Source organism: Emydura macquarii, unplaced genomic scaffold (assembly GCF_026122565.2).
Source record: "Emydura macquarii macquarii isolate MOO-44397 ecotype Brisbane River unplaced genomic scaffold, CSIRO-AGI_Emac_v2 contig_3628, whole genome shotgun sequence".
Classification (NCBI taxonomy): domain Eukaryota; kingdom Metazoa; phylum Chordata; order Testudines; family Chelidae; genus Emydura; species Emydura macquarii.
In genome coordinates this window covers 33,360-41,715 of record NW_027133765.1, presented here as the reverse complement: position 1 = coordinate 41,715, position 8,356 = coordinate 33,360, and the positions used below count along the sequence as shown (strand labels likewise).

The window sequence follows — 8,356 nt, the reverse complement described above, 5'->3', positions numbered from 1 at the left end:
TGGGCTGAAGCTCACAAAAGCTTCTACCTGCTGAAATTAAATGTGTTAGTCTTTAAAGTGCTATAGAACTCTCGTTGTTTTTGCTGTATACAGACTAACACGGCTACCCCTCTGGAACTCAGTTACACTGATCCCACAAGTCAAAGAAATGTAAATGTTTTATTAGGAAATGTTTAAGCAAAAAACAAAAAAGCAACGGTCAGGGTTTACAAGGCACAGTAATACAATATCCAGGGATGGTATGCAGTGGGGGTATTGGGGGGTGATCGGGGATCAGGGGGTGGCAGCAGCATGATGAGCTGTGGCCCCGTAGGAGGGGCTGGAAGTGTGGGACTTGAGGGTTGCAGGGGAGTATGGGGGGAGAGGGGGACGCTACCCAGAGTGGGGGGAGGGTCCCTGGGAGGCATTTGCCAAGGAAGGCAAGCGAGTCCATGTGTGGGAGTGGAGGTCTGGGGAGTACAATGGCGTGCAGGGAGATATATGGGGAGGGGGGGACGCTATCCATCGTGTGGGGAGGATCCCTGGAAGGTATTTGGCAAGGGGAGCAAGCGAGTCCATGCATGCGGGTGGGAGTGTGGGTCTGGGGAGGGCAATGGTGGGGTGGGCTGCAGTATCCCGGATGGAGGGTGGTGGTGTTAGGTTTAAGGTTTACAAGGAGATATATGGGCATGAGGGAGCATTTCAATGTATAGGAGAACCATTGGGGGGATGTTTTAATAGAAAGAGTACATAGGTCTATATGGGGTGAAATGTCTCTCATTAGTCCAGTGTCCCTCACAGTCGATTGGTGGGTCAGTCCCATCTTCTCCTGCAGTGGTCTTCGCGGCGTCTGTTGTTGCGCCTACCATCAAATTACCCCTTTTGGTACAAATTGTCTCCTTCCCAGTTGCTCTCATGTTGTTTCAGGTTGTGCTGGATAACAGATCTTTTTTCTACCATTTTCCTCACTTAAAATATATTGAACTATAACAAAGAGCAGGAAGGGGGTACAAAGAATGTCATTGCACCCTCGGTCACACCAGAAGAAGATAGGGTGAGTCAGAGGGCTTCCCTCCTTCCCCATCGCCATCTCAATTCCCCCTCAGCCCAGCAGGGTTAATTTCAGTGTCATCCAGAAGAGAGTTTATCCTCCCCGTACGCTGTCTCTCCACCTCCCAGAGTGATGCCCTGTTCTGTGCTCTCTGTGCTAGGTATCACGCTTTGATTCTCAATCAGCTTCATTGGGGCTGGAGTGTCAAAGAGCTGGAGGGGAAATTTGAATGGATCCCAAACACAGAGTAATCATTCTGTGCTTCAATCCCCGTTTCTATATATTGGCAAAGCTGCTTTTGATCTTTTTCCTGCTGAGCCGGTACTATTGTTTGCAGATGGGAGGGTTGGCTGATTTTTCCTCTTATGATCATAGAATCATAGAATATTAGAGTTGGAAGGGACCTCAGGAGGTCATCTAGTCCAACCCCTGCTCAAAGCAGGACTAACCTCAGCTATATCATCCCAGCCAGGGCTTTGTCAAGCCTCAGCTTAAAAACCTCTAAAGATGGAGATTCCACCACCTCCCTAGGTAACCCATTCTAGTGCTTCACCACCCTCCTAGTAAAAAACTTTTTCCTAATGTCCAACCTAGACCTCCCGCCCTGCAACTTGAGACCGTTGCTCCTTGTTCTTTCATCTGCCACCACCGAGAACAGCCTAGCCCCATCCTCCCTGGAACCCCCTTTCAGGTAGTTAAAGGCCGCTATCAAATCCCCCTCATTCTTCTCTTTTGCAGACTAAACAAGCCCAGTTCCCTCAGCCTCTCCTCATAAGTCCTGTGCTCCAGCCCCCTAATCATTTTGGTTGCCCTCCGCTGGACTCTCTCCAACTTGTCTACATCCTTTTTGTAGTGGGGGGCCCAAAACTGGACACAATACTCTAAATGCGGCCTCACCAATGCCGAATAGAGGGGAATAATCACTTCCCGCATCCTGCTGGCAATGCTCCTACTAATGCAAGACTCTGTTCTGTTCTCTATTAGGGCTCAGGGAAATGTTTCTTTTGAGCAGGCCCTGGATGAAAAGGGTAGGGGTGGAATTTCTGTGAAAAATGATTTGTTGCCTAAAACTGTTCCTGAAGGAATAGAACCTCCTAGCAGCTTCTGCAAGCAGTTTTCTGCAATTGAAGGGTGTGAAAGCGAATTGATTGAGTTAGCTCAGGATGAGTCACTGCCTGGAGCGAGCAATAGTTTGTATGTTGAGAAACTTGGTTCAGTTTCTAACTGCCTAAGTTTTCCAAATGTGGATGGATTCACTGACTTTGTTTTAGAAAGGTCCAATTTGGATACCTTGGAAAAGGTTCCAGATGGGGTGAAGATTATTAGAAAGCTTAAACAGCCTGTAACCAAATGGCTGTGCTTGATCATTATAGTGGGGAGACAATGATGTTGGAACCTGAATGTCTCCAGGCTGTTAGCTCTGTAAGTGAACAGAGAGTGCCTCCGTTTCAGAGGGAAATTTGGGCAGCTAAAGCTACACTGCAGGACAGTTGTGCTGTTGATCTCTTGAGGAAACAGGGGGTGGTAGGCAAACTCTCACCTCTGAATGCTTTGGGTGTATCTTGTAGTCTCTTAGTGGACTCAGGTACATTCGGGGCTATGTGGAGTCAGAGATTGGCAAGGAAAGAACATCAGAGCCCTGTTTATGAGATGCTAGTGAAAATGGTGGATATCTCTTTAAAACCAAGTCCAGACTGGAAAGGGTTAGCAGTCAAGCATCTGGAAACTAGTAAACTAGCTAGTGTATGTGTTAATGCAAAATACCTGCCTGACGGGAGGGCAAGATCCACCCATGGCTGTTAGGAAGGAAAATTCCTCTTGGGTGTGGCCAGCTGAAAGTGGGCTGTGCATGCCTGGAATGGCTCTGAATTGGAGTCACATTCAGAATGAGTTTGTTAGGGCTCAACGAAGGAATGTTTCTTTAGAGGGGGCCAGAGTGGGGGCCCAAAGCCTAGCCCCAGCAGGAGGGCAATGTAGAAGTAACGGAGCAACCAGTGGGGAAGTGTGTATCATTAGTCAATTAACTAAACCCTTACAACTCTTAGTTTAAAAAAAATTAAATAAAATTGAATAACATTGTTACCTCCATGATGAACCTTACAAAGAAAAGCCGGTTTTAGTTAAACATGACTTTGCTAATGATATGTGTGCCATTGTTAAGTCTTGTAGTTAATTTGTTGTTAGTGCAAGAATTGTAAAAATGTACCATGTGCCTGATATTGTGTAAAACCCAGGAAACATGTTAAAAACCGAAGAGGAAAGTTCCTATGATGCGTTCAGCAGTGTCTAGGGACACCCCTTTCTGCACCAGTTTTGCGTGGGGGGTGTCACAGTGTCTGGATAAGGGGAGGTCCTAACGTGTATTCAGGAGCACTGATTACTCCTTTCTACACCAGTCTCACATTGGGGGTGTCACGCGGACTGGCTTGAGTAGGGGGGGGGCATTTACTATATTGTGTGACATCAGTATGGCAGAATCATGATAATTCGTGTGAGATATATCATGTCAGGTACTGTTAGAAGGGATATATCATGCTGAGTAAGATAATAATACTATGTTCATGTATTATATGTGAAATGGAAGTTATGGATGTATTGATATTTCTGTATGTCAATTTGGGCTGGCTGAGACACACCCCAGACAGAGAGGCGGCAAGACAATATACTGCTTAATGGCCCGTTAAGATACTCAGAGATGAGAGGGACTCAGGAAGAAACTAAAGGCACACCTGAAGAGTTACCAGGATTGGCCCATGTAACTCTGGACCCCAGGCATACCTGAAGAGTTACCAGGATTGGCCCATGTGACTCTGGACTCCATTTTAGTTCTTGTGACTTTCCACAGGCCGCTTGGCCAGGGACAGAGGGTATATAAGATCAAACCACAGAATCCATTTTGTCTATGTTCCTATCCAGCTGCAGACACACACCTACCTCTGGATCTATTCATCTTGCAACTGAACCGAAGGACTTAGACCCATCCAGGTACTGGATGTGTACCAGAGGAACTGTACAAGCCTGCAACTCCCCATTTCTCCCAGAAACCTGATGTATATGGACTTTTAATCATTTGTATGTATGTGATTTGCTTTAACCCTTTAACATTTCTCTCATGGTTTATTTCTTTCTTTTTACAATAAACCTTTAGTTTTAGTTCCTAAAGGATTGGCTGTCAGCGTGGTATTCTAGGTAAGGTCCAAACTTATATTGAACTGGTGCTGTGGCTGACCCCTTGGGGTCAGAGGGAACCTTTTTAGTAAAGAGCATAGAGTTTAAGTAACTGGTCTATTTATTGGACCTAGTGCTGATCTGGGAGCCAGGAACTGGAATGCAATAAGGGGGCTGTGAGCATTTGTGGACTGGCTTCTTGATATCCAGTGTGGGGAAATCAGAAGCAGTTTGTGGCTGGTTGGGAAGCCAGACTTCAGTGTCACCCACCAGCATGGGGAGAATCTGCTCTCCTTTTGCAGCCTGCCCTCACCTTGGCATTATCAGTTGGCTACCCTGGGCACGGACGGGTCACACCTACATTCTCCGTTCTTCATCCCTGATCAATCGGCCACCTACCCATTGCTGGCCACAGACCCTCACCCACCCACCCTCCACTCAACCTCCAGTTGAGCTCCTGAAGTTCTCAACTCATGCTTTAAAGATTTCAAACTGCAGAGACTCCACAATTTACTCTAGGCCAAACCAGCGAATTACCTGTGCCCCTTGCTGCAGAGGAAGGTGCCCTTCCCCCAGCTCTGTACCTAGATATGATGATTAGTTAGACTGTAAACATGTGAGCAAGACCCACCAGCCAGAGATCTGGGGGAGAAAAATCTCTGCAGGAACTCAGAGCCCTCCCCCTCTCGTGTCCCATCGATAGCCACTGGAGATATTTGTAACAGCAATCACGCGGGGCCATAGGCGATTTTAGGCCATCTCATCATGCTGTCCCCTCTGTAGGCTTATGAAACTCAGGCTTGAAACGTGTTAGGTTTTATGCCCCGCTAGTCCCCTGGGAAGGCCGTTGTGGAATGTCACGCCTCTGGTGGTTGGAAGCCCTCTTGTAACTTCAAGCCTAAATTTGTTGAGTGCTGGATTAGATCCATTTGTTCTTGTTCCCACGCTGGGCCCAAACTTAAATAACTCCTCTCCCTCCCTGGTGTCTATCCCTCTGATGTATTTACAGTAAGGATGTAAAAGGTTACCATCTAAACTGGAGTGGTGGAGGCGAGCCGTAGCTGGGCTCTGCTCCCTGCGAGCGGCGGGGAGGTGAGCTGTAGCTGGGCTTTGCTTCAGGTGGGGAGCCCAGCGGAGGGGGATGGAGGATAGGTGAGCCTCAACTGGGCTGGGAGCAGGGGGAGGCACAGAGCCCAGCCGAGGGCGTGAAGGGGCCGGCGAGCCATAGCTGGGCTTGCCTCAGCTCAGCTCCCTGTGAGTGAGAGCTGCCCAGCACGCTCTCTCCCCCCAGCGTTTAAATAGAGTGTTTAAACGGATTTTAAATTTAGTTTTTACATCCCTCATTTATAGAGAGCAATCATATATCTTCTTAGACTTAGTTATCTTAGGCTAAACAAGCCAAGTTCCTTCAGTTTCCTTCCATAAAGTAAGTTCTCTATTCCTCTGATCATCCTGGTAGCCCATCTCTGGGTTTCAGAATTATGTTTTCATTTCTTTGATCCTCAATTAGACTCATGAGGGCTGGAGATGAAAATGTCGCAGAAGTGGATGGGAAATTTGAATGAATCCCAAAGACACTGTGATCATTCAGAGTTTAAATCCCTGTTCCCATCTATTTACAAAGCCTTTTCCTGCTGAGTTTGGACTGTTTGCAGGCAGAAACCAGGACTGTGGTTCCCATTGTGATTCTAACCCTTTAGTAAAGAACACTCATCATAATAATAATGAGACTTTGCTGAGTGGTACATATTTGAACAGATTAGAGGAGAATGCAATGGGAGAATCTCCTTTGCAGATTCGGGGTCATCAGATGTAACCTGCTCTGGAATTTCACTTTATGTGAAACTGAAAGTGTCTTCTACCCTGCTGATGTGGGTTTTCCCCTTTCTCTTGAAAGCCGTGTGCTCACACAACGATATTAGTTTGATAGAATGTAGCTAAGATTCATTGGGGACTCTGAGACGGATGACCATTTGCTACAATAGAGAGACAAGGTGAGTGAGTAATAGTTTCTATTGGACCAGCTATTGTTCGTGAAATAGACAAACTTTCACGCTTAGCCCTGATCTAGACGACAGAATTAGGTTGGTGGAAGGCATCTTACATCAACCTAACTCTATAAATGTCTGCACTAAAATTCAGTTCTTAGGTTGACTTAATGTTGTAGACTTGTCCTTACGGAGAGCTCTCCTTCACGTGTGGGAAATGTATTAAGAGTGTCACAGCTAAAAATATGGTGGAACAGGTAATTTAGCATAAGTAGTTAAGACATATTGTAAGGGACCATTAAATCACTGCCCTATGAAATCACTGAATTTGAGCTTCTCATTCTCTGAAAGCATCTAAAGAAACAAAACTATCAGCTATAAACTTTTCTGAGAGAGATGTTAAACTTGTGCTTATTAAAGCATCATTGAGGCCTGTATCTGTGTTAGAGGAGGAAGGAGGATTTACTCACACAAGTAATGAACTCTAAGGAGATAGTTTGACTGGTTTTGAGGACGTAGTTTCAACATGAACGATCATTTGGTTTCAGTATTGACAAATTCAATGGGCTTGTTACCTAGCAGCTCTGTGTTCTTGGGGAACCAGGGCTGGCTCACCTAAATACCCCCCCACCCCACCATACCACCCTGCAGGCCATGCTTGAACCAGAAACCAAAGGCATTTCAATATGAAAAGGCAGTGGAAAACCCTCCCATCAAGGGTGATACAACTCCACATGCTTCATCTACATCAAAGATGGAAAACGCACTGAACTCTGGGATTGCTGAAGCAGGGAAGCACTGCATGTTGGGAGAACTATGCTCTTGATGTAGATGAACTAACACCTGCACACATCCAGCTCCGCAGTTATCAGACCATTCTAAGTATTGATATGCAAAACACTGTATCCTGGTTGCATTGTGAGCTCTCTCTCAAGGAAAAGCGCCCTTCCAGGAAGGATCAGCTCCTTTTGTCCAGACATTGTTTATCCATAAACAAACCTGAGGTCTACAAAAATCCCCTGTCAAAGTTCAAACCCCTGTTATGATGCTTGGCTCCAAACTCTGCATCAGTTCCACTGTAACCTGCCTTCTCTTCCTGACTGATCGTGTTGGGGGCTCTGCCAGACAAAAAGTCCTCCAGACCCTGAACTGACAAGCCTGTTCCTGGGAATCTCTGAGCTGCATGGAGTGGTGAGATCAACCCCCCTTCTTCCTCCAACACACCGCTGTCTCTTTCTCTCTCTCTCTCTCTCTTAGTCCAGGTATAACTTTCTACTTTTGTAATCAAACCTGGGCTAGCTTTCTCCAATCTCCCAATTGTAATTGTGCAGTATTGTAAACATTTGATTGTTTTTCTCTCCTTGTATGGTATTACTATTAGTATATATCTAGCAATAAAATAACTGTTATAATCAAGCTGGTTGCCACTTTCTGTCTCTCCAAACTTTATTTTACTCCTTTGTGTTCTTGGCCCCTATCTTGCTCTGTAGTAACTCTTCTCTTACCTAAGCCTAAAATCTCTGGAGTGCCCAAAAATCATACGGGGTTTGCTCATCAAGGGGGTTACTGCTAGAACAATTGTGGTGTAAAGGGGCATATGAAGGGGACAGCCAGGAAGTGCTACTCTGCCTAGTCTATGAGGTCCAGGGGCAAATAAGGGTGCGGCTCAAGTGCTGTATGACTCAGCCTGATTGAGTCCAGGGGCAGATAAAGGGGAGTAGACGAAAAGTGCTGTTTGAACCCAGCCTGCTCAAGAAGTGTGCTCTATTCTGGTGCATGGCAAAGGGGCGTATAAAGGTAGCCACTGAAAGTGCTGTGTCACCCAGCCTGCTGAGTTCAGGGACACATAAGGGGTCGGCTGACAGTGCTGATAGCCCGGTCCGCTCAGATGCATTCAGTTAATCTGAAATGTGTGTGTGTATCTGTGGGGGGTTTATTTGAATCTGGTGCTGGAGGAACCCAGCCCAGAAAACCTTTTCCTGCAGGATAGTTCCATTGGGAGGAGGCTTGTAGCCATATGAACACACAAGTAACACAAGCAGTACATTAATAGAATCACACCCTCCTTCCAGGAAGGTAACCCTAATAAATGAGCATACTCCAAGGTGAAGGGCAAAACTGGTAACAGGCTCAATGTGGATGGCACAGCCTGCGTGAAGGTCTCTGATTG

General features: G+C 46.2%; 1 pseudogene; it reads right to left on the bottom strand.

Moving 5' to 3' along the window:
- The window catches only part of LOC137145765 (zinc finger protein 211-like), a 56,752-nt pseudogene that overhangs the window by 31,706 nt on the left and 16,690 nt on the right, over window positions 1-8,356 (bottom strand).